This window comes from Lutra lutra, chromosome 8 (genome assembly GCF_902655055.1).
Source record: "Lutra lutra chromosome 8, mLutLut1.2, whole genome shotgun sequence".
Lineage (NCBI taxonomy): Eukaryota > Metazoa > Chordata > Mammalia > Carnivora > Mustelidae > Lutra > Lutra lutra.
The window spans coordinates 136,212,249-136,239,576 of record NC_062285.1 but is presented as its reverse complement, the minus strand read 5'-3'; the positions used below and the strand labels follow the sequence as shown (position 1 = coordinate 136,239,576).

The 27,328-nt window shown below is 41.5% G+C and overlaps 1 protein-coding gene across 3 annotated transcripts in view; it reads right to left on the bottom strand.

The window, feature by feature from the left end:
• Nucleotides 1–27,328, bottom strand: part of TNRC6B (trinucleotide repeat containing adaptor 6B) — a 263,359-nt gene extending 236,031 nt beyond the window's left edge. The window contains exon 1 of one of the 3 annotated variants that reach the window (XM_047741007.1): nucleotides 27,045–27,328. The gene's annotated coding sequence lies outside the window, so the exon portion shown is untranslated. The other 2 variants (XM_047741002.1, XM_047741000.1) reach the window with 2 other exon arrangements.

The following is a 27,328-nucleotide window of genomic DNA, read 5'->3' as shown; positions in this document are numbered from 1 at the left end:
ACACAATGATAGATATGCTTGTCTCAAACCAAAATGGAATAAATCTTGTTAGCAAGACCCTACAGAATAAGGTAGAGAATATAGGAGTTTTGAACAAGTGGAAGCCTAGGAAAGATACTAAGGCACTGTCTAGAACAGGAGTGGCAAACTATGATCCAAAGGCCAAATCTGGCCATAGCCTGGTTTTGTGTGGCCACTAGCCAAGGGCGGCTTTCACATACTTAAAAGGTTGTAAAAGAAAACAAAGAATAATTTGTGACATAGACCTTATGTGACCCAAAGCCTAAAATACTATCTGGACCTTTGCAAAAAAAGTTAGCTAAAGCCAGGTATAGAGCAGACAGGGCTCAATGTGGCTGGTCGTGAGTTATACGGCTTTAAAGAGACAAACATAAAGACTGTCCTCCGGTGAAAGGCGTACAGGAGATGTGGAGGAGATGTCCTCAAACACGTGTAGCCTTGGGTTTCTTACCTATAAATTGAAGATAAAAACATTCAACTTCTGCTCAGGCCATGATTAAGCAATTAGTGCCAGACTTGCCCTTCCATTATAAACAACTAAAAAATTGTGCAAAATAGGGACACCTGGGTGGCTCAGCTGATTAAATGTCTGCCTTCAGCTCAGGTCATAATCCCAGGGTCCTGGGATCAAGTCTTACATTGGGCTCTCGCTCACTCTCGCTCTCTCTCTTTCTCACACACACACACACACACACACACATAAATAAATAAAATCTTAAAAAAAAAGACAAGAAGATTGTGCAAAATACATGAAACAACTGTTTTAGGCATTGAACAACAGTTAACACTGTGGTGCCTGAGAGAAGGGAACCCAAGATGAGCCCTATGAAGGCTCTGGATCTCTGCTTGGAGGTACTATCTACACTGTGGCACCAGGAAAAAGACCATAAGCAGAGCCCAGTGAGCTAAACAGGTTGAGGTGACAGAATTCAGGGTTTACACAGCCTAGGAAGGCTGGAACCTGTCAGGGCAGAGTACATACAGAAACAGCTCCAAAATTCTGCATAGGGATCTCTCAAGGGTTTCACTATACCAACCTGTTGTATAGAATTCTGCAAATTCTAGATTGGCAAAGCCAACCTGTTTGGGGGCAGGGGAAACAACTAGGGGGCTTGACACTGAACAGTCCCAGAGCTGATAACCAGATGACAGAGACATCTGAGCTTCTACCAGCCAGAGTGAAGACTCCAAGGAATACTCCAGACATTCAGCAGAGACCCTAGATGTCAGGTCTTACTAGAGGGCTAAATGGAAACACTTAAAATAAAGGCAATTCTAGATCCACCCTAAGAGCTTAAAAACTAGCCTAGAAAAAAAAAATCAATCTAACCCACAAAAGACTCAATTGCTTGCAAAAACAAAACTCGACCCTCTTTAAAGAAAGACAGTAAGACAATATATAGCATTCAATAAAAAATTACTATACATGCAAAGAGGCAGGAAAATTTAACCCACATTTTAAAAAAATATATTAGTCAACAGAAACAGATTAAAAAATGGTGAAAACTGGGGTGCCTGAGTGGCTCAGTCAGTTATGTGTTTGCCTTTAGCTTGGGTCATGATCTTGGGTCCTGGGATCAAGCTCCACATTGGGCTCTCTGCTTGGTGGGGAGTTTACTCCTCTCTCTCTCTCTCTCTCAAATAAATAAATAAAATCTTAAAAAAATGAAATAAAATCTTTTAAAAAATGGTGAAAATTATAGAATCAGCAGGTAATTATTTTAAAACACTATAAATGTGGTTTTTTTCAAGATTTTATCTATTTATTTGACAGAGAGAGATCACAAGTAGGCAGAGCAGCAGGCAGAGAGAGGGGGAAGCAGGCTCCCTGTTGAGCACAGAGCCCAATGTGGGGCTCGATCCCAGGACCCTGAGATCATGACCTGAGCCGAAGGCAGAGGCTTAACCCACTGAGCTACCCAGACACCCCTATAATATGTTTAAAATTTAAAGCGAAGCAACAAAATGAGAAAAAAAAAAAAAAGAAAGATATAAAAATTAATCAAACACAAGTTCTAGAGAAGAAAAACACAAACTTCACTGGCTAATAAACCTAACAGCTCAAAAGACACTACAGGAAAGAAGACCGATTAACTTATTACCTAAAAAAAAAAAAAAAAAAAGGAAAAGGAAAAGAAAAGAAAGGAAAAAAAAGGCAAAGTCTCAGTGACCTATAAGATAATATCAAATAATCTAAGTTATGTGTAATTTCAGACCCCAAAAATGTATATTGTCTGTGTGTGTGGTAGGGGGAGGATACTTAAGAAATAATGGCTAAAACTTTCCCAAATTTGTTGAAATGCCTAAGCCCACAGATCCAAGAACTACAAGAAAACCACCCAAGGCACACTGTCATCAAATAGCTGAAAACCAGTGAGAGAAAATCATATAAAACACCCAGAGAAAAAAGGCTAACTAGACAAAGGGGAACAGTGTTAAGACGAACATCTGACTCCCCATTAGAAATAATACAAGATAGATGATGACAGAAAAGCACCTTAAAATGCAGAAAAATAGAAACTGTCCATCTAAAATTTGACAGCCAGCAAAAATACCTTTTAAAAATGAAAGAGAAACTCAGATTTTTTCAGCAAACAAAATATGAGAGAATTCATTGCCAGCAGATCTTTTTTACAAGAAATGTTGAGGTTTTCATGCTAAAGAAAGAAATGATACAGGGGTGCCTTGGTGGCTCAGTTGGTTAATCGTCTGCCTTTGGCTTAGGTCATGATCCCAGGGTCCTGGGATCGAGCCCTGCATCAGACTTCCTACTCAACAGGGACTCTGTTTCTCCCACTCCCTCTGCCTCCCCACCCCACTCACTCATGCTCACACATGTGAGCGCACTTTCTCTCTCCCAAATATATAAATAAAATCTTTAAAAAATGAAAAAATGATACATATAGGAACTTAGATCTAAACGAAGGAATTAATAAGGGCAGCAGAGGTGGCAAGTATGTGGGGAAACAGAAAAAACTTTTTTTCATTAAAAGCAAAAACAATAACATGAACTGTGGGGTTTATTATATATGCAAAAGTAAAAGGTATGACAACAAAAGCCCAAAGATTGAGGAAAATGAAAGTATACTCCATAAAGTTTTTACACTGTAAATAAAGCAGCATATTATTTTAAGGTGATAGTATTAATTAAAGATGCATACTTAATTTATTTTTTTAACTTTTTTTTTTTTTTTAAGATTTTATTTATTTGTTGAGAGAGAGAGTACAAGCAGGGCGAGCAGCAGGCAGAGAGAAAAGCAGGCTCCTGCCTGGGCAAGGAGCCTGATGCAGGACTTGATCCCAGGACCCTGGGATCATGACCTGAGCTAAAGGCAGATGCTTAACTGACTGAGCCATCCAGGCATCCCAAAGATGCATATTTCAAACTCTAGAGCGGCTATTATAAAAATGAAGCAAAGATTTAAAATAGCTAATAGACCAGAAGAAGAAACAGAATAATAAAAAAGTAATAAAAAATAAGCTAGGAAAAAAATTAAGAATAAACAAAAAGAGATGGGCTAAATAGAAAACAAATAGCAAAACGGCAGACTTAAACCCAATCATATTACAAATAAATATAAATGGTCTAAATACTTCAAATAAGAAGCAAAGATGGTAAGACGGGATTAAAACAATAACATATGACCTATCTGCTATCTAAAAGAAACTCACTTAAGAAAAAAAGACAGGGGCAACTGGGTGGCTCAGTCAGTTAAGTGTCTGACTCTCCATCTCAGAGTCATGAGTCATGAGCTCAAGGCCTACATTGGACTCCATGGTGGGTACTTTAAAAAAAAAAAAAAGACATACATAGGTTAAAAATTAAAGGATGGGGGCGCCTGGGTGGCTCAGTTGGTTAAGCATCTGCCTTAGGCAGGGTCCTGGGACTGAGCCCCACATATGGCTCCCCTGCTCAGTGGGGAGTCTGCTTGCCCCTCTTCCTCTGCCCCTCCCACACCCTCTACCTGCTGCTTGTGTGTTCTCTCTCCATCAAATAAATAATAAATAAAATCTTAAAAAAAAAATTAAAGGATGGAAAAGGATATACCATGCAAACACTAACCATAAGAAAGCTGGAATGACCATGTTAAATGGAAACAGACTCACTTAATGTAAACTTCAAGACAAAGAATATTACCACTGAGAAAAGGAGGCATTTTATAAATGTAAAGGACTCAATTCACCAAGAAGACATAACAGTCTTAAATGTGTACATATCTAATTACAGATGTTCAAAATACATGGAGTAAAAATGAATTAGACTGAAAGGGGAAATAGACGAATCCACAATTAGAGTTGGAAATGTCAACACTTCTCTCTAAAATTAATAAATAGAAACAAAATCAGTAAAGATATATAAGACTTGAATGACACTATCAACCAACTTTACTTAATTGACATTAATAGCACACTATATCCAAGGACAATAGAACACACATTCCTTTCAGATATACACACTACAATCATAACAAGTCTCGATAGATCTCAAAATACTGAAACCACATAATAGGTATCCTATGAGCACAAAATAATTTTTAAGCAGAAATCAGTAACAAAAAAATCTGGAAAATCCAGGAATATTTAGACATTAATTAAGAAATAAATTTATATGTAACACGTGGTTCAAAGAAGATATCACAAACCAAATTAGAAAATATTTTGAAAATGATATATTAAAATGAGTGAGACATAGAGGGAAATTTATAGCATTAAATGTTTCTATTATGAAAACAAAAAAGATCTGGGGTCCCCAGGTGGCATAGTCAGTTAAGCAGCCAGCTCTTGGTTTTGGCTCAGACTGGGATCTTGGGGTCCTGGGATCCAGCTTGACGTTGGGTTCTGCACTCAGCACAGAGTCTGCTTCGATTCTCCCTCTTCCTCTGCCCCTCCTGCTTGTGTGTGTGTGCGTGCTCTCTAAAACACATACAAACATACATACATACTTTTTTAAAAAGTGGGGGGCACCTGTGTGGCTCAGTCGGTCAGCAGTTGCCCTCAGTCCCAGGGTCCAGGAATCCAGCCCCAGGTCTGGCTCCCTGCTCAGTGGAAAGTCTGCATCTCCCTTTAGCTCTGCCCCTTTCCCAGCTTGTGTTCTCTCTTTAGCTCTCTCCCTCACTCTCTCAATAAATAAAATCTTTAAAAAAAGGAAACAAGAAAGGTTGGCAATCAATGACCTAAGTTTCCATCTCTGAGGAGCTAGAAAAAGAAGAACCAATGAAATCCAAAGCAAATAATACGAAACAATAAAGATTAGACTGGAGGGGTGCCTGGGTGGCTCAGTGGGTTAAAGCCTCTGCTTTCGGCTCAGGTCATGATCGACATGGGGCTCTTTGCTCAGCGGGGCCCCTCCTCTCTCTCTGCCTGCCTCTCTGCCTACTTGTAATCTCTGTCAAATAAATAAATAAAATCTTAAAAAAAAAAAAAGATTAGACTGGAAATCAACAACAGAAAACAAACAGCGAAACAATAGGGAAAATCTATGAAACTCAAAGCTGGCTCTTTGAGAAGATCAATAAAATTGATAAACTTATAGCTAAAGAATAAGAGAAAGAAAATATAAATTACCAATATCAGAAATGAAGGAAAGGACATTCCACTCCAAATCCTATGGGCATTAATACAATTAAAAAATGTTATAGACAGCTTTATGGCAATATACAACTATGATGAAATAGGAAAATTCCTTGAAAGATATAAATTATCAAAATTAATATAAGACAAAATAGAAAATCTGAATAGCTTAATGATACACATAAAATGTAGAACGTGCATTATCTACAAAGCATATTTTACTATATTAACATCTTTTTTGAAATTCACAATAACAAATATTTCATCATCTTCAAATATACTGGTTTCAAATACTCTAAAGATAAAGTTTCTCCATATTTAAATCCTTTATTTACTCTTAAATTATTAGCTTGAATTATTTACCATTTCCTACCATAGGAGAATTTATGTTACTCTTCTAAGTTATACCTAACTGCCTAAAATAATCAGCTCTATTTTAATTTATTTATTTAATTTATTTATTTTTTAAAATTTATTTGACAGAGAATACAAGTAGACAGAGAGGCAGGCAGAGAAAGGAAGGAAAGCAGGCTCCCTGCTAAGCAGAGAGCCCGATACGGGGCTCGATCCCAGGACCCTGGGATCATGACCTGAGCCGAAAGCAGAGGCATTAACCCACTGAGCCACCCAGGTGCCCCAAATCAGCTCTATTTTAAAATTTGATATTTTTTAATTCTTCAACTTGCTAATTGGCTTTTTAGTACTTGGGATTACTTTTGTCTGACTTTACAGAAAACCTTTGCTTATTATTATATATTGGTCTCACTTAACAGTAATTTTATTTCTACTACATTTTATAGTCAAGTTTCCTTTCATCAACCAGCATTTTTAACTTCATTAACTTTGTAACGTCAAAGCCTTGTGTGTGTTTCCAGTACCTCCAAAATACCACGAAAAGGAAAGAGGCCCTAGATTCTTAGATTCCACCAGCCAAAGCTTTGTCATAAAGTCCTTGGAAATCTCTAGCTCCCACAATTCCCAGCAACGTCAGAGAAGCTCCTGTTCAATGTAGCACACTGAATCCTAACAAGGTTGCAGGAGGAGATGACAAAGACAGTGTCCCTGACCTTCACTTAACAACAACAGCAAACAGGGGCGCCTGGATGGCTCAGATGGTTAAGCATCTGCCCTCAGCTCAGGTCATGATATTTAGGTCCTGGGTTAGAGCGTCATGTTGTCACTGGGCTCCCAGCTCAGCAGGGAGTCTGCTTCTCCCTCTCCCCTTGCTTGTGCTCTCTCTCTCTCAAATGAATAAATAAAGTCTTTAAAAAACAACAACAAGAGAAACAGGCTATACACATTCTACGAAAACAAGAAATCTGAAAGCTCTAAGCAGGCAAACAGGCCACCCAGAACACTCAAGACTACTTATTTCCTCTGTTCCACATAAATGGTGCCAGGTACAAGGACTGGGAAAAATCCCAGCCCCTATGTGTGTGTGGGAGGCAGGGATGAGATGGGGTACGGTGGGGGAAGTTCTAGTTAGAAATCAGGACCAAGCAATTTGAGACTACACGTCTTTCGGCTGAATACATTTCGGCCAATACTTATCAGATACACCCTCGTTTAAAAAGGTACATCTGACAGCCTCATTATGACTTAGAAAAGTGGTTCTCAGCTTTTTTTTCTAGCCATCTCTGGACAGTCCCCTGGAAATATTCCCAACATTCTCTCTCTACTAAGGCAGTTCTTCACACAGTATTAGTAGTAAATCAACATTAGTTGAGCTAAAGAATAAAAAATCTGGATACCAGGGTGCCTGGCTGCTTGGTTGGTGGACCGTGTGACTCTTGATCTTGGGGTTGTGAGTTTGGGCCACATGGTGGGTGTAGAGATTACTTAATAAGATGTTTTTGTTTTTTTTTTTAAAGATTTTATTTATTTATTTGACAGAGAGAGATCACAAGTAGACGGAGAGGCAGGCAGAGAGAGAGAGAGAGGGAAGCAGGCTTCTTGCTGAGCAGAGAGCCCGATGTGGAACTCGATCCCAGGACCCTGAGATCATGACCTGAGTTGAAGGCAGCGGCTTAACCCACTGAGCCACCCAGGTGCCCCATTACTTAATAAGATGTTTTAAAAAAAAATCTGGATTCCATATAAAACACAAATTTACACTTTCCCCAGGAGGACATTCATGTTAGAGGCATTATGCTTTTATATTTACCCTGGCTTTAAAAACATAAGCAATTTGGGGTGCCTGCGTGGCTCAGTCAGTGAAGCATCTGACTCTTGATTGTGGCTCAGGTCATGATCTCTGGGTTGTGAGACTGAGGCCCAGCATGGAGTCTTCTTAAGATTCTTTCTCCCGGGGCGCCTGGGTGGCTCAGTGGGTTAAAGCCTCTGCCTTCGGCTCAGGTCATGATCCCAGGGTTCTGGGATCGAGCCCCACGTCGGGCTCTCTGCTTGACAGGGAGCCTGCTTCCTCCTCTCTCTCTGCCTGCCTCTCTGCCTACTTGTCATCTCTGTCTGTCAGATAAATAAAATCTTTTTTTTTTTAAAGATTTTATCTATTTATTCGTCACAGCGAGAGAGTACACACAAGCAGGCAGAGAGGCAGGCAGAAAGAAAGGAGGAAGCAGGCCCCCCGCCAAGCAAGGAGCCCGATGCGGTACTCGATCCCAGGACCCCAGGATCATGACCTGAGCCGAAGGCAGCGGCCTAACCCACTGAGCCACCCAGGCGTCCGATAAATAAAATCTTTAAAAAAAAAAAGGATTCTTTCTCCCCCTCTCCTTCTGCAGCACACACACACACTCTCTCTCTCTCTAACAAAACAAGACAAAACAAAACAACAACAAAAACCTAAAATGTGCTTAATACATTAATAAACAATTTGAGTAGTATTCTTGGGAATAATCATTGGGACCACATCTGCATCCCACTGCCCATATGCTTACCTTGAGAACCACTGACTTGGCAAAACAGCTCACACACCACTTAAAAGTGCTCCTTAAAATTAACTCTGTACCGTCAAACATTACGTATGATTTTTAACTTTAAAAAAATCATTTTTTTTTAAAGATTTTATTTATTTATTTGACAGAGAGAGATCACAAGTAGACGGAGAGGAAGGCAGAGAGAGAGAGAGAGGGAAGCAGGCTTCTCGCTGAGCAGAGAGCCCGATGCGGGACTCGATCCCAGGACCCTGAGATCATGACCTGAGCCGAAGGCAGCGGCTTAACCCACTGAGCCACCCAGGCGCCCTAAAAAAATCATTTTTTGCTAAGTAAATCAGTAAGTCCTTATTTCTACTTCTACATATAAGTCATACTCAGATACTCTCAATTCGGAACAATTAATAATAAAACGTGTTTAATTAACATTTCATAATGATGCAGTTTGAACAGACAGCTCTATTTTTTTTAAAGATGTTATTTATTTATTTGAGAAAAAGAGCATAAGCAGATGGAGGGGAAGAGGAAGGAGGGCAAGCAGAATCCCCGCTGAGCAGGGAGCCCGATGTGGGGCTCGATCCAAGGACCCTGAGATCATGACCACAGCCAAAGGCAAATGCTTAACCAACTGACCACACAGGCACCCTGAACAGACAGCTCTAGAAATAAAATTTATACATGCCAGCTAGAACAGAAAAGGCCATCTCCATAGCTTAACACATAATGAACACAAACTCAGTCCAAGCGGGGTTATAATGTCTAATTGGAATTTCCCAAACTGTCCTCTGGAATGTCTGAACAAAAACAAAATAAAACAAACAAACCAAAAAGGATCCAAACCCCTAGAAAAGCTATAAAACAGTGGTCAAAAACTGGCTGGGTGAGGAATGCCAGAGGATGGGAGAAAGCTTGTACTTTTTACTTATACTTTTGTAACACCGGATTTTTGTTTTAGAATAAGCATGGATTTCTTCTAGATTTATTTTTAAAGCTACCACATTAGCGGATAGGAGGAAAGGTCAGTTCAGAGAAAGCTTGCTGCTCCTTCTGAAATCCTATTACATGAGATAGGATATCTTTTACGTGAAGTACAGCACATTTTAAATCCTTTTTCCTTACTATTTATTACCACAAAGCACTTCTGAAAGGAGAACGGGGAAAGGAACCAGGAGATTCTTAACATAAAGACAGGGAAGTGGAGAAGTGCCACGTGACCGTGACAGCCGCCTAAGGGATCAAGCTTTGTCAAGAGGTGTCCTAATTTCTATTAACTGGCCGGTAGAAAACAGATTTAATCTCATATCCTGTAGGAGAAAAAAAAGGAAAGCAGGTTTCATTTTCAAAAGGTAACAAAAGTAACCAAACATTAGAGCTAAGAAAGTAAATACTGGTCCGTAATCCCTTAGCCACAATTCCGAAATCCAAAAACTTGTGAAAACCACCAGTATTCCATAATTCATCTAGAAGAAAAACTTGATCTGAACTTAATTGGCAGCAATATCTGACCTGAACTGACATGAAACTATTTATAGTCTACCCACTAAAGTAAGAACAGTCATAGCTTTGGCTGCCGAAATATTAACATATTTGACTACGAAGTGCTGCCCCTGACTCTGCAGGGCCATTACGTAATATAAGGTAAAAGCATCTTATTAGCTTTCTAAAAATAAAAAAAAAAATTCTGAATTCTAAAATACTGATGGCCCCCACGGTTTCCAATAAAGGACTACGAACTTAAAAATGGCTTTTCATTAAAATGGTCCTGTCAGCCTCCACTGAAACATACAGCTTTTCCTGAAAATATTCTTATAATTGAACTAATTAATTTCTCTTTTCTAAAAACTACCACTATTAAAAATATCTTACTTTGCGTATCTGTAAACCCATAACTGCATTATTAGAACATTAAAAAAAAATTGTTTACTTGAGAAAGAGAGAGAGCACAGAAGCAAAGAGGTGGGAGGTGCACAGAGAGAGGGAGAGAAAATGTCAGGCAGGTTCCCACTGAGTGCAAAGCTCAACACAGGCTCCATCTCACGACCTGAGCTGAAACCAAGGACTGGACACTCAACCGACAGTGCCATCCAGGCACCCCAGTTAGAACATTTTATACTTATCAACATTACTTTAAATCAACCTCTCTCTGAAGGTAGCATTAAAACCAGAAGGGTGGTATCACCTCTGGCAGAAGGGTGGTATCAGAATGGAGTAAAGACAGTAAAGTTAGAAAAGCAGATCTCTGTCAATATGCTTTTTCTTCCTATGTTTAAAAAACAAAACAAATGGCATGAGATTTTTTTAAGTGTCAAAGAGGAGCACAGATTTTAAAAGTGAACAAGTACCAATTTAAATCATTAAAAGAATCAAAAGCAAAATGAAGTCACATAATCCAAGTAGTTATCAAGCAGTAGAACATAAAATAACAGTCAAGAAATAGAACATTTACAAGTAAGGAAAATTATATATTTTTGCCCAGTTATGTATCAATTCTATTATAGTATATGACTAAGTGACAAATGATAAAAAAGCTTACAAAACTCAAAGGTCTCTATTATGGAAAGAAAACTGTAAAGCCAGATTAAAGCAAGAACTAAGACATAAGACTACTGAAAACCTATAATTGATTACAGTGCAGAGTAATTTAGAAAATTTTACAAGAAAAATAGGGACAGAATCAACATTTTAATAAACATAAATACAGTACTAGATTTTAAACCATTGTATCTACATAAAACAAAATTGGTAAAAATTTTAACTATATACAAATCCTCCCTCCCTCCCTGACTCTCGCACAACTAACAAATGCTAGAAATAATGCAACCAAACAGGAACCTCACTTCACAACTGGTAGACATGAAAGCAGTGAAAACCTCTTTTAATGAATGTGTGGGATACAGAAGAACCCCAATTATTTCTGTTTAAAGGAAGCTCTCACAAAGTTATACTCAAAAACAAAACAAAACAAAACAAAAAACCTAAAAACAAAAAAAACAAAAAAACCTGAAGACCGAAAAATCACTCAAAACACTCCCTAAAGCAACATTAGTAGCAAAACTGGGTGTTGTTATATCCTAGAGAGGAAGGATGAGGCTATCTATACCACTATTATTTACTAAATTGAGTTTTTATTGTTCATGAAATACATACAGCCCTCAGATATAGTATATATGAGAACATCGCTAATACACAGAATTCTACATTAATTAAAACTAAAAATTAAAAACCCCAGGGACGGGTGCCTGGGTGGTTCAGGCGGTTAACTCTCTGCCTTGGGCTGAGGTCATGATCTCAGGGTCCTGGGATCGAGCCCCACTTTAGCCTCCCTGCTCAGTGGAGAGCCTGCTTCTCCCTCTCCCTCTACTGCTCCCCCTGCTTGTGCTCTCTTTGTGTCTGTCTCTCCATCAAATACATTAAAAAAAAAACACACATTAAAAAAAATCTTCAGGGTAGATTAGGATATTAAAAGGTCCATGTCATATACAAGAATTTAAATTTGAGAATATCAAGGATAAAGAGCAAGCCAAGAGGATAACAAGTAAGAATAACCAGACTCTCTACTACAAGATTTCCTAAAAAAAGAACTGTAAAGCTATAAAGTCCGTTACCTAAAAATAGGAAATTAAAGAAAGTTAATGTTGAAAGTCAAAATCTAAGAACTTAATCCATTAAGAATATTTTTTAAAACCCCTTATTTTCTAGTGGGAGTTGGTGGTAGGAGTAACAGGACCTTCAGGTGCTAGAAAACAAAGACTGTGGGAAAAGAATTCTACTTAGCGATGAAGGCTGCCCATAATGTAGCATATATGCCAGTCTAGTAGGTTTTAAGGGTAGTCCTTGGCTAATTATGTAACAGATCCAGATTCAAGGCATCTCTTTGAACTAGGTCATTCACATAATTCCTACCACTTAAGAAAGATAGAGAGGTACGTGCTCATGCTACTGGAACTCTGTATCTTATAGGAATAACTTCAGATTTAAGTTATGAAAATATTAATAATGCTATGCAAGTATCAAAACCCCATTTTACATCCTTTATACTATGCAATGTATTTTGACAAGGTGATCTTAGTTTCCTTACAAATTACTTAACTCTTAGTTAACTATAGTTAACTAATAACTATTCTGATTTAAGGAGCTTCCACAGTTGAGTACAGCCTAGTGAGACAATATTCATAAGTATCCAGAGGTCAGAGAGTTTATAATCATGTGGGAGATAGATTATCACACAAAAACAATTTAAGAAAGCTTACTAAGAAGAAATTAAGTCCACGTTGTAAATATAAACTGATATTAAATATATACTAATCAATATACAGAAACATTTGAAAGGAAGTTATTTTTCAAGAAACATATTTCTAAGAAGTTTAATAGGTCTTTATCTCAATCAGGTTGACATCACTGATAATATTGTGCAATTCCTAATTTGCGTCCAAACTGGTTTACAAATCACACAAGGAAATCTGCCTCATTACTTTGAACTAATTTTGGTCCCAAAATGGTACTGCCCAGACAAATCATTTAACCAGACCTGAAAAATAGTTCTTGGTTACTCCCCAAAATCAAATCCACCCTAAAAGAATGAAGATCTCCCCTTGCGGAAATTCCAAAGAAGATCTCATACTCTGGAAGCAATTCCTAAATAATTCCTCAGATGTTTTATAAAAAGGCAGGACACTTCTACTTTCAGAAAAGAATGACTAACAGCGGTCAGATGTACCCTTGCAACTAAAAAGCTGGATGAAATATATGAACAACAGTTTTCAAAACACTGGACATCGGGCAAGGAAGGACAGTGATCCCTAAGAGATGGTAAACAAACAAGGTGAGCCCTGCAATTGCCATAGCTTGCTGCCCAGGGAAAGATGCCAGGCCACCACCAAGCAGGGAGGGGGAAATCCAAGTGGAACTCAGAGACCTCCCTTAATTCAGGAGATGCACCTGAGATTCTGGGAAAGCCAAGGCAGTGTGCAGTACTGGAGACGAAAGAGCTACAGAGAAAGAACTCGGGGAGAGGGGACCCCCTCCAGTATTCAGCTGAGTAATAACTAAGTAACTAAGGAAAACACAGCTAACATTACACTTAATGGTACAATGCTTTCCCCCTAAATCTGGGGGAAAAGCAAAGAAGCCCATTCATACTTCTATTCAGTACGGTACTTGAGCTCCTAGCCAGCACAATAAGGCAAGAATTAGAACTCTAAGGTTAGAAAGTAAAATTGACTTTCTTTGTAACTGATATAGTTGCGTACATAAAAATCAACAACAAAAAAAAGAACCAACAAAAATGCCACTAAAAGTGATGAATGAAATTAGCAAAGTTTATTTGCTCAGTCATATTGATGAAAACAAACTGTGTCCAAGTGAAATAAGGCTTTCATAAGGCTTCCAGGAAGAAAAGTTTAGAGAAGGCTGAGAGTAAGAAGCAATATGGTTTGGAAGCCAGAAACTGGGAGAATATTTTACAAAAGGAATAGACTTTCATAAACTATGAGGAAAAAAGGGAGAAAATCATACAGAAGTTAGATAAAAGACTGTATGGGAGAAGGCAAAGGTTCAAATGTAGGGAGTGACAGTTGATGGCTGGAAGCAGTAAAGCAGGTAGCTCAGACGTGGGTGTTTGGATTTCACAGAGTAAAACCTGGATTGCACAGGTTGAGAAAAGAAAATAACATGTAGAGAATGTGTTCTGGGGAGAACCAGGAACAGAACAACTGACAGGAAGCTATTTTAATAATCTGGCCATAGCCTGAGGATGACTTAGAGTCAGGATGGTGGCATTGAAACAAAAAAGGAGAGACTCAACGTCCAAAGCCACAGAGAAAGAAGCTAAAGAATATGGTAATATTCCAAGATTCAATGTTTCAGGATTCTGAGATTCAGGAATTGGGAGGGTGGGTTACCAGTGATGGACCCAATAAAGTCAACAACTTTTAAGGGAGGGGAAGCAGAGGCCCCTCTCCAGAGCGACCTGCCTTAAAAGCACCCTTAATGAGGCGCCTGGGTAGCTCAGTGGGTTACGCCTCTGCCTTCAGTTTAGGTCATGATCTCAGGTCCTGGGATTGAGCCCTGCATCCCTGCGTCTCTGCTCAGCAGGGAGCCTGCTCTCCCCCCCACCACCACCTGCCTCTCTGCCTACTTCTGATCTGTCAAATGGATTAATAAAATCTTTAAAAAAAAAAAAAAAGCATCCTTAATGACAATTCCCAAGTCTTTGGGAGGTTAAAGGAAAACAAGAGAAAATGACATTAAATACGCATTTTTAAGTACAGTAAATAAAAGTCTAGAGAGCATCCGCTTCCAAAGCAAACACAAAACATCAGTGTTGAGCCGGGGCTCTGGCAGGTTCAGGAAGCGTAGGGCGGTGTCACAATGTGCTGAGGCCTACTCACAAGCTGTGTGTGGGGCACAGGGTCCCCTTTTAAAAGTTTTCAAACCAGCCCTTACTGGCTTGAAATGTGATGTGTTTTGCACTTTCATTCTATTGTTTTGTTTTTGTTTTTTTTCTACAAAGAGCCTTCTCACTAATTCTCATGGTGTTTTAAAAGTAATGTTTTCCCGTCTGGGTCTGTGTTTCAGGAATGCCCGTGTGAGGGCATAAAAAGACCTCCTCTCTTTACACCAATCCACAGACCCACCTGTGTGGTTTAAGTGGGAATCAGTAGTGTGTCCTTTTAAGGGGCCAGAGCCAAACTGTAAAATAAAAACATCATAAATTTTAAATACGTTGGTATAAAAATATAAAACTTTTATAGTGAAAAGGCTGTCAAAAGAGTACTCAGGAAGAGATTTATTTTAAAATCTGTTGGTCCATCTGAGTGCAGACATTCTATATTCAGAAGTTCCAGAGACAGGGCGCCTGGGTGGCTCAGTGGGTTAAGCCTCTGCCTTCGGCTCAGGTCATGATCTCAGGGTCCTGGGATGGAGCCCCGCATCGGGCTCTCTGCTCAGCAGGGAGCCTGCTTCCCCCTCTCTCTCTGCCTGCCTCTCTGCCTATTTGTGATCTCTCTCTCTGTCAAATAAATAAATAAAATCCTTAAAAAAAAAAAAAAAAGAAGTTCCAGAGACAGACATCCACAGAGGTAAAGGATTTCCTCATGAAGAGGATACTATGGAGCATGATACATCAGCTACCAGATTTTCACAGGAAGGGAAGTACCTGGGCTCCTTGGAGGGCCTCAGTTTTCATCTTTTTACTTTGTATCTCCTTCCTTCCATATCAGAACCCAGCAGATGCTCGAAACATTTCTCTAGATATACTGATAGGGCCTAAATTAGGAAGCCTAATCTACTTCCACTTTTTGAGGCTCTCAATATTGTTTTTAAAATAAAGACATGCCAAAACAGCATTATAAAAATTGTGGTATATTTTAAATATATACATTTCATAAATTGACAGTTTTAGGAAAATAATACAATGTAACCTGTCCTATTCACTAAAGGATTATTAAACACATTCATTTATCATAAACTATACAGTGTGATCCAGTAACTAGAACAAGTTCAAAGTTACAAAGTTACAATTAGTATTTTCTTTCCATCCTGCGAATTTATCTCTTAGAATGTCTACACCTAGGGGCACCTTGGTGGCTCAGTCGTTAAGCGTCTGCCTTCGGCTCAGGTCACGGACCCAGGGTTCTGGGATCGAGCCTCGCATCCAGCTCCCTGCTCAGCGAGGAGCCTGCTTCTACCTCTCCCACTCCCCCTGCTACTCTTTTGCTGTGTCTCTGTCAAATAAATAAATAAAATCTTAAAAAAAATTCTGTGCAAACCATTCTGCTGGGTGCCAGAGCAGTATAAAGTTGTTTTGAGTTCAAGGTACCAAGAAAGAACCCCAACTTCTCCCTTTTCTCTAGTTAAGGAACTACAAGGAACTTTTAAGGATTATTAACCCACCCATGTCCTTCGAAGGAATCTGTTGGCCTTGCCCTATGGACTACCTACTACCTTCTCCACTCAAGCAGTTTCAGTATTTCTTTCATTCCTGGATCCTTGCTACACACCTTTAAATAGGTCTTCTATCTCACCTTAACCTGTCTTCTCAATCTTGTTCTGCTTTCATTGTCTCCTTCCTTTCTTTTCCAAACATCTTTCTAAAAAAGATTTATCTATTCATTATTTTAGAGCAAGAGAGGGAGAGGAGGGTGAAGGGGAGAGGGAAAGACAATCTCGAGCAGACATACCACTGAGCACAGAGCCTGACACAGGGCTGGATCCTTCAACCCCCAGATCATGACGTGAGCCAAAATCAAGAGGCCAACACTCACCCAACTGAATCACCCAAGTGCCTCTTTCCAAACATAGTGAAATAAACTAAACTCACTGCTATCATTCTCCCTACCATCCACTGTCTCCTTCACCCCTTGTAATCTAGGTCCATAAATAAACGCACAGAATTTGTAGCAACCGGCAGTGCAATGGGCCAATTAACATCTTCTGCGTGTCACCAGCACTACCAGAGCGTCGTCGTTTTTTTTCATTCTGGAAAATATCTGAACATGCAAAGCTGGGAAACACTGGTCAGCCAACAACGTAGAGGCATTCCACAACTGCAACTAAAAACAACTTAGTGATTACGGAAAGAGAGATGGCAAGAGATGGGTGGGTTGAGCAAAAGGAGGCACTACTTAAGAGTAACAGGGGTGATAAAGGAGGTATGAAGTGACAAGAGAGCCAAGAGCTGATGAACCGAAGAGGAGTAAAATGAAGGAATATATGCTAGATTTCCAGTTGACAAACATTCCTTTTTCAATTTTGGTTGAGAATCAAATTAAACCAATGCTAGTTCAGTGAACCAATGGGAGAGTAATAGATACGTAACAACCTTCAAGATGTAGAAATGTACACATATCTGGAGGCTCTTTTGGGTACTCCTTTCTGATCTTATCCCTTTCACTGGTTCAGCATCTGGGCCTTGAGAGACGGATCAGCACTCACCTCAGGCAGTCAAGCAAGAGGTCACTTCCTTTACTCTGGGCTCCTACAGATAAACTTAATGAGTCACCACTTTCTAGTTCTACCTGATATCATTAGCATAGTTACATGTACAGTGACAAGAACCATTCTGGTTTATGACTCACCTTCTTTGAACGCTACTATTTTGTTTTGTTTTGTTGAGTATATTTGACACTGAATGGCATATTATAATGCCTTTATGAATTCAAATATACAGAATCACATCATTATTTCTAAGATCATTTCTAGTACTGAAACGCAATATAACCTAAGAGTCTGAGGCTGACATGTCACAGCCTATTAAGTCAGCTGTTGGCCCTGTACCCCCAGACCAGTTTTATAAAGCATACCACTGTGCTAGCCATCTTCTCCATGTGCTAAATGTGCTCCTTTGTGCCTCTGCACAGGCTGTTCCCGCTGCCTAAAGTGCCCTTTTCTTCCATGACTTACTGGGAGTGCTTCCTTCCCTGGAAAGGCTTTCTTGACCTCCAGTTGTATTGATGACTTTCCTTCCCTCCTGTCCCATCCCTTGCAATGTCTATCACAGCTTTTATTACATCAGATGGCACTCCTCTGTGCCCAAGTCAGCCTCACCCACGTGGCTGTGCACTGCTTGGGAGCAAAGATCTCTTCTCATCCCATTCTTGTAGTCCTAGCTTTTCTTTTCTTTTCTCTCTTTCTTCCTTTCCTTCCCTTTTTAAAAAAGATTATTTATTTTGAGTAAGAGAGAGAGAAAGGGAGGGAGGGAGAGGGCATGCAAAAGCAGGGGGCCAGGCAGAGGGAGAGGGAGAAAAGCAGACTCCCTACTGAGAGGGGAATCTCTCTCTCAGACCCCCCCCTCCCCACCCCCACCTCTAGCCTGCGGAGCTCAATCCTACAACCCTGAGATCATGACCTGAGCAGAAAGCAAGAGTTGGACACCCAATCAACTGAGCCACCCAGGTGCCCCTGAAAATCTTATTTTAGAGTTTAATGAGTATCCTTTTGGGGCGCCTGGGTGGCTCAGTGGGTTAAGCCGCTGCCTTCGGCTCAGGTCATGATCTCAGAGTGCTGGGATCGAGCCCCGCATTGGGCTCTCTGCTCAGCAGGGAGCCTGCTTCCCCTTCTCTTTGCCTGCCTCTCTGCCTACTTGTGATCTCTCTCTCTGTTGAATGAATAAATAAAATCTTTTAAAAATAATAAATAAGATTTTCAGACAACTTAAAAAATTTAAGAACAATATTCTTTCTGAAATCTTCAAATTTTTACCAATTTCAACTAGAAATTAAAAAAAAAAAAGAACTTGGAGACAATTTAAAAAGGGAAGCCCCACCCTGCCCCCATATATTTATTTAAACTGTTAGAATGACTACTTTTTTTGGAATCACTACTTTTTAAAAATTCTATTTTTAGTTCTCTTTCCTAACTTCATTTGAAAAATACTTATGAGTACCTACTATGCGCAACTTACAGTGCTAGATACTGGTTATACAAATGTGAACAAATCAGACAAGGTATTTTTACTCACATAGGTATGTTCTAACAAAGAAACTACACAAATTACATCATTATTCCATTACAATTCTGTTAAGTGTTCTGAGTGTTTAAAAGGAGCACATCTAAGGACGCCTAGCTGTCTCAGTGGGTTAAGCACGTGACTCTTGATTTCAGGGTTGTGAGTTTGAGCCCCACATTGGGTGCAGAAGTTACTTAAAAATAAATCTTGAAGAAAAAAAAAGGAGCACATCTAATCTGAGATGGGGATAATTAGGAAGTCACTAAAGAAGTGACACATAAACTGAGCTCCAAGGATTGAGGAGGTATGGGGGTCAGGTCAGGTATGGGGGCTTCCAGGCTACGGAAATAGCAAGTGTAAGGAGGAGACCTTGAGTGAAGCGGAAAATGCATTTCAGGAACCAGAAGAGGGTCGATGTGGTGAGAGTTCAGGCAGCAAAGGGGAGAGGGACTGGAAATGAGGCGGGGTCTTCACTGGGTATTCAGAGAACATGAGAGACCAGTTATTTCTTTTCCTGAAGTTTATACTCCAAAAGGGGGATGGCAAGGCTTTTGGGACTCATTAACAGTTTTAAATAAGGGACAAGTATGATCAGATTTACAACTTGTTTTTTGAGTAAATGTTTTACATTTGCGGTATAACATACAGAACAGATACACAGTTTTAAAAGATGACTCTTGCTGCAGCTTCAACAATTCTCTACTCACAAAAGAGAACACAGAAGTTCTGAAAAGCTAAGTAATTTATTTGAGGACCTCAAACGTTTATTGAGGTCAGAGTGGGTATAATATGGCAGGCACAGTAAGTACAGTGTGTACTTAGGAACGCAGAGATGAATACAAGAGTTTTGTGCTAAGAAACATACAATCTAGTGACAGACCTAAAAACGTGATATAGTGCAGTCATGCAAGGAATGAGTAAGATATAACAGAGCAGAGAAAAATTAAATCTTCTTAGGAAGCATTAATCATTTATCTCTGTGTTAAAGGAGCATTTTTTCCATACTATCATAGTTTTTGAATTTTCATTCATTCCTGTACTTGGAACATGGTACGGATTCAAGCAAATGTCTGCCATTCAGACCAATCACGACTTTAACTCCCAGTGCGGTGCCTTTCCCAAACCAACTGTGCTCCTAACTCCGGGAGAGTATGCATTAATTTCAAGGAGCTCTTTTGAAGCTGCTTTCTGAGACAGTTTACAAACCACAAGAGAAAATAAATCTCATTCAATTAAAGCCAAACTTTATTTCTGACCCAACCTAAAAACCCATAATAAAGTCTAAACAGTTATCATTTTTTAATCTTTATTCAACTTTTTAACCATCACCAATGGGCACTAACAAATGTTTTAAGTAATCTCTATGCCCCCAATATGGGGCAGGACCCCAAGAGCAAGAGTCACATGCTCTACAGACTGAGCCAGCCAGGTGCCCTAAAACAGTTACTTGTTATTTTTTTTTTTTAAGATTTTATTTTTTTATTATTTTTTTTTAAAGATTATTTATTTATTTATTTGACAGAGAGAGAGATCACAAGTAGACGGAGAGGCAGGCAGAGAGAGAGAGAGAGAGGGAAGCAGGCTTCTCGCTGAGCAGAGAGCCCGATGCGGGACTCGATCCCAGGACCCTGAGATCATGACCTGAGCCGAAGGCAGCGGCTTAACCCACTGAGCCACCCAGGCGCCCCAAGATTTTGTATTTTAAGTAATCTCTATACTCAAAGTGGGGCTTAAACTTACAACCCTGAGATCAAGTGTTGCATGCTCCTCTGACTGAGTCTGCCAGGCGCCCAGTTATTTTTTTGTTGATATCTTTTTTTTTTTAAGATTTTATTTATTTATTTGACAGATCACAAGTAGGGAGAGAGGGAAGCAGAGAGGGGGCAGAAAGCAGGCTCCCTGCTGAGCAGAGAGCCCGATGAGGGGCTTAATCCCAGGACCCTGGGATCATGACCTGAGCTAAAGGTAGAGGCTTTAACCCACTGAGCCACCCAGGTGCCCCCTCCCTTTTTTTTAAATCGGGGCTAGAACTCATGACCTGAGATCAAGACTTCAATGCTTAACCGGTGGAGCCACCCAAGCACACCCCAACAGTTATTTTTTTAAAGCAAATCTTCATTCAGAAGAAATGCTCCTATGAAGACAATCAAGAAAAAATTCCATATATTCCTCCATAATCCATGATCTCTGAACTGAAATGACTTACATTTTAGTTTCTATTTGGAAAGATATAATATAGAACATAAAATAAAACAAGATATAAGGTAACATTTGTTCCTTTATTTACAATATTTATGGACTGCCTACGACAGGCCAGCACAGGAGCTGTAAGGGATGCAAAGTTGAGCCGGACAAAAACCTGCCTTCGAGAACTTATAGTCTGATGGGGGAAGCCAACAACACACAACTCAGGACACTGAGAACTGTAATTCAGCAGGCACACACAGATGAGAACACAGAGGCTGTGCACGGCTGCCATCAGTTCTAATTCGTCAGGCGCATACTTCCATTGGTCAGTACCCATGCCTTGTTCAATTCAGTTTTTTTTAAATTTCTTTATTTAACAGAGAGAGAGATCACAAGTAGGTAGAGAGGCAGGCAGAGAGAGAGGGGGAAACGGGCTCCCTGCTGAGCAGAGAGCCCGATGTGGGGCTCGATCCCAGGACCCTGGATCATGACCTGAGCCGAAGGCAGAGGCTTAACCCAGTGAGCCACCCAGGCAGCACTCAATATCAGTTTTTAAAATACTTGAACTTTACCTCAGATAACAATGCAAAGGCGTAAATATTTTAAGTATTTACTTTATAGAAAAACAGCAATACACACAAAAATAAGGATAAAGGGTCAGAGGAAATGGTGAGAAGTGAAGTTTTGGGATACTTCAGGATTCCTGAGCAAGAAAGGTCACGTGTTTGGATGAGGGGCTTGTTGTAGGTAAGGGGAATAGTTATCAAAAGGCTAGAGGCTAGAATTACCTAGGAAGAGCTAGGTATAGCTCTCCAACCATGCTGAGTACGTGGTTTAGAGCTACGCTGTCCAACATGGTAGCCATTAGCAGCCGGTGGCTACTAAGCACTTGAAAAGCAGTTAGTCTGAATTGAGATGAAGTGAAAAATACACTCCAAATTTCAAAGACCTAACATAAAAAAAAATTGTAAAATATCTCTGTCATTTTTTCTACTGATTACACATTTACATAAAATAATTTGGATATATTGAAGTAAATAAGATTTTATGAAAATCTACTTCACCCTACTTTTTAACTGTGGCTACTAGAATATTTATGACTACGTATGTGGCTCGTGTTTGTGGCTCGCATTCGTCACTGGACAGTGCTAGTCCAGAGCCTGGAATAACAACTGAGGAGCTGAAGCCCTCTAGGCAATGAAACACCACTGAAGGTTTTCAACCGTTAAGTGCCTGTGGTCGATTTGGGGAGGGGGCAGGATACGTAAACAAGCGCCGTTTCAGGAAGATCAGTGTGGGGGTGATCTGGAGGGTCAAGACACTGGAGGCAGTTGTCAATGTCAAAAGGCTGGCCAATGTCAAAGGGTAAGCAGGCTCAGCTGGAAAGCAGACAAGGTATTTAGAAGCCACAGGCTGGGTGGAGAGAGGAAGAGGAAATCAAGAGCAGGGGTTGGTGAGCGGGGTTGGTGACCAGCTATAGGCACTGGTCCCAGCCTGTGCTTGGACAACCAAGGTGCACCGCTCAGCGGACTCAGCAAGCTCAGCCCGTCTGGGTTAGATCTAGGACACCTCAGAGGGCTCCCAGGCAGGGGTACACTTCAGAAGGAGAAAAGGCTCGGTGCCATCTTCAGCAATTTCAGCTTTCTGTGTGGCAACACTCCCGACAGTGACATCAAGTCTCAGAGAAGGTAGGAGGTAGAAGGCAAGGCTACCAGGAACTACAAGAAAGCAATACATTATAAAAACAAAATCCAGACTCATAACACAGCCAACAAATGTTTACTGGTAGTTTATTGTACGCCTGATACTTGGCTCGGCTCTGGAGACATGGGAAACAAAACAGACATGGTCCTGAATCACAATCGTGGTGAGAGCTATGAAAAAGGAACAGGAGCTTCTCAAAGACTTGACCGAGGCTGGATGGAGTGGGGGAAGGTCATAAATGAAAGTGTCTCTGGGGGCGCCTGGGTGGCTCAGTGGGTTAAGCCGCTGCCTTCGGCTCAGGTCATGATCCCAGGTCCTGGGTTCAAGCCCCACATCGGGCTTTCTGCTCAGCAGGGAGCCTGCTTCCTCCTCTCTTTCTGCCTGCCTCTCTGCCTACTTGTGATTTCTCTCTGTCAAATAAATAAATAAAATCTTTAAAAAAAAAAAAAAAAAGAAAGAAAGTGTCTCTGAAGAAGTGACAATTTAATCTGAACCCTGAAGTCAGGTGGGTGAAGATTAAGGAGGAGGTGGGGAGGAACAGTCCAAGCCAGGAGAGTGGTATGTTCAAAAACCTTAAACCTGCAAAAGGCTTGGGTAATTCAAGGAATTGAAAGAAAGACCAAGTAATTGGGATATCCAAAAGGGGGAGGGGGTGGGCCATAAAAGAGATGAGAGAAGGTTGGAGAGGGAGGCAGAGGCCAGATCTTACCGAGCCTCAAAGGATGAAAAATAAAATCCCAAACAGGCCTCAGTGCAACTGGAAGCTACAAGGGCTTCTGACCAGAGAAGTGGTCCAAACCTGATGGTGTTCTAAGGACTCCAATTACCTACGCTCCGCTCAGACTACTGAATGGGAGCCAGCTTGGCAGCAAAGGGGGTAGGAGCCAATATTTGTAGCTAAGTAGCAGGATTCCGGGTCTGGGATAAGAGAGTTTATTATACGGCCCTCCAAGTGTTCCAGGGTTCCAAGCAGGGAGGTGGATGGCATCACCAAAAAGTACAGAAAAATCTGATGGAAGAACTGGTTTAGGAGGCAAAGTTAAACAAATCTTTAAACATACTGAGTAGGAAGGCACAGTGCATTCCAGCAGGTAAATACTGATGTTGATTTTGGAGTACAGAAGAGAGATCAGGCATGGATATGGAGATTAGCAGATACAAACGTGATAGATAGTTTTAAGTACCCAAAGTAAATAACATTTTTCAGGAGTAGACAGAGAAAAATAAAAGAATAACAAACAACAAAGGGAGCCTAAGTCTGTTTGTTTATCTCCAGGATAGAACTCAGGAGGAAGGGGAATCAAAAGGAATATAGTATGAGGACGTTTTTGGGGGGAATGATAGAACCACTCTGTATCCTGACTGTGGTGGTGGTTACATGAACCTATACACGTGTTCACATTCATACAACTGTACACATATTAAAAGCTAATGTGACTGTTATTTTTTAAAGGGGGAGGGGTAGTCAAAAGGACTGACTGCTGCAGGGAGACAACAGGATAAACCCAAGAAAGATGCTCTGGGACTTTTAACCATTAGGTAACTGGCAACCTTGGAAAAAAGCCTCACTAAGGCTGGGAGCCAGGCTGGAAAGGTTCAAAGCATAACTCGAGCAGTGAAGGAAAGCACTCAATACAGCCTCCTCTTTTAGAACTCCAGAGGTGAAAGGAAAAACAACAGCACATAGCTCAAACAGATAAGGAGAACTGGGAGATTTAGCAAACTGGCAGAGCCAACCTTCCATACCACAAGTGGCTCCATTCCAGCGTTTTTCTAGAATACGCATTTTGCACATGAACTATTCACTTTCTTATTGTCCCATTAAACTAAAACTGTTAAACCCGAAGTCATTACATTTTTGACTGTGCTCCTTAGTCCGCTAACATGTACTGTGTTCCTACTATGTGCCAAGCACTGTCCTAGATACAAGAGTGAGCAATGCCTTGTCCCTAGATGAGTACACGGCATTTATCACAGTAACAAGGTCCTGGGGGTAGAGATTTGCACAAAGCACTCCGAAAGCCTTGCCCTTCTGAATTGAATGCATTTGTATTTATAAGAATGAAAGAGAGAAGAAATGAAAACAAAGCTGGGATGTAATTTTGTAAAAATGTTCTTAATTTCTAAAAACTAAGAATGAATTTAATTTAATACTGACGTCTTAAGTTAGGCATGGGCAGCCTCACCATCAGTGCACTTCTCATTTCTTTTCCTACTTTTCAGCGTCCTTTCTGCCTTTCTTCCTCAGGATAAATTAGGAGGCAAAATGGAATAAGTGCAGGCTTTGAAAACAGACAGACGTGAAACTAACTAAACCTACCCCTTCAAGTTCCTAGCAGTGCAGCTCTTGAATGGTCTTTTTCCCGGCCACAAAACAGTGATGACACCTACATGACAGACTTGAGGTAAGGATTAGAAAAAAAAAAAAAAAAAAAAAAAATACAGAGGCTGGTATATTAGAAAGCAGTGAATGTTGGTTAATATTTTTACCATCATTTGAACAAATAGTATTGTTCAGACTTAAAACATTTTTAAGTGCTTCTATTTGAATGAAGAAGAAAAAAATTTTTTCAAGGGCACAGCAATGTATATGGTACTTTAGAAAAGCAGCTTGGTAATTTCTTCTTCTTAAGTCCTATCAGAAACTATTCTGCTCAAATAATGATGTTTGGGACAAGCACCTACAAACAGCCAGGAACCAAGAAAATATAAAGGCAGCTGTTATCATCATTGCTGTGTCCAAGTGGGACAAGCCAGTCGCTTTGTGTTCTAAATCCCTTAGTGTAGGTACCTGCTCCATTCATATCCCTCCCACTACCTACCTACAGCCATACAGCAAGCTGCAGGGGTGCTAAAAGTTCTGCTTTTAAAGAGGCATTTACACAACACTACCAAAACAATAAATATAGTTTCAAAGCAGAAATCACTGAGGCCTCTCCAAATCAACAGGAAGCTATCCTCTACTGAAATTCCCCACAACTATGAAGGAAATAGCCTCTATTCTTAAACTTTCACAAGATGCTAAGATGCAAGATGTTTATACACCTTATTTCTGTACACTTAACTCCTGGGAGTGGGGGGGCGAGGGGTAGGAAGGCAACCCATAACGTTTTATTCACTATGGAGAAACATCTCTGGTCAATTCTGTCTTGCATAATTTTGCTTATATTGTAATACAAATGACCACCTTGAAATTCGTCTTATTCCTCGCACAATTTCCAGCATAGATGCTGAAGACTAATAAAACAGCCGAGAGATACATGAGAAAGCAAGGAACCTTAAAAGACAGAGACCAGTACGCTGTCCCTAAAGAATTGAGGATGGGCTGGTCCTTACTTAAGACACCTAACAAGAAGCTACAGTTACTGGGTGTCCTCAGCCACTTTAGGGTACCTGGCCCCCCGCTGGCTAACACGCTAGTTTGAAGCTAAGGGTAGCCAGCTCAGGAGGACACAGGAAACATCCCTCGTGCCATCTGGTCCCATTTCCTCGTGGCCAGCCTGAATTGCCTCTCGAAGGTGGCCACGCCGCAGGGCTCTAAGGTGAGGGGTGCGCCACCCCCTCCTCCCACACCCCCGGCCCGGATTAAGCAGGGGAACGCGTTCGCGCCGTCACGCAGCTCCCGCTCCGGCAGGGACCGGGAGGCTCGGAGGCCTGACGCCTCCCTCTGCACCACCCGCCCCGCCAGGCAGGGGGCCCGACGCGCCTCCGCGGGGACCCCAGCTCTCCGCCGCGACAGGGAGCGCCTCGCCGCCCCGGAGGCCCCCGAGCGACGGGAAGCGAACCCGACTCGACCAGCCCACCCGGAAGCCCTCCCCCAGCTCACACCTGCTGGCGCGTGACGTCCGGAGCCGCGCGTGCCCGCCCGCCTGCCTGCCCCGGCCCTGCCATTCCGGGCGCCCCTTCTCTGCGCGCGGGACGTGGCCCGCGTCCCTCCCCGCCCCGGGGTCAAACCCACCACACGCCCGCCCCCACGGAGCGCGAGCTCAACGCCGCCGCCCCCGCCGGGGCCCGCGCGCGCTCCCGCCGCCCCCCCACCCAGGCCCTGTCCCCGTCGCGCGCGCTCACTCGCGAGGACACGCACACGCTGCGCCTCAGCTTGACAGGCCGGCCCGCGCCGCGCGCTCCCGCGGCTGTCCTCGCCCACCCGGCCGCCCAGCTCTGACTGGGCGGTGCGCGGGGGAGGGGAAGGGCGGCAGTGGCCGTCGGTTCTCACTCACCGCCGAGCCGCGCCGGCTCCCAGTGCGCGGCGTTCCGCTGTGAGGCGATGCGCTGCGATGCGCGCGGTCCCCGCTTCTCCGCAAGCAATGGAGGCGACGTAGTAGGGGGACTGAAGGGGCGCGGGGGGGTCACTCCCTCCCGCTTCACCTCCCAGAAACACGGGGACCCCAGAAACTAAAAACAAAATAAACAAACTTTCCCCTCCACCTCCCTCCCCCAAAACCACAACACAAACACTCGGGAGCCCGCCCAGAGCCCCACTCCATTGGCCGTAGGGAGGATG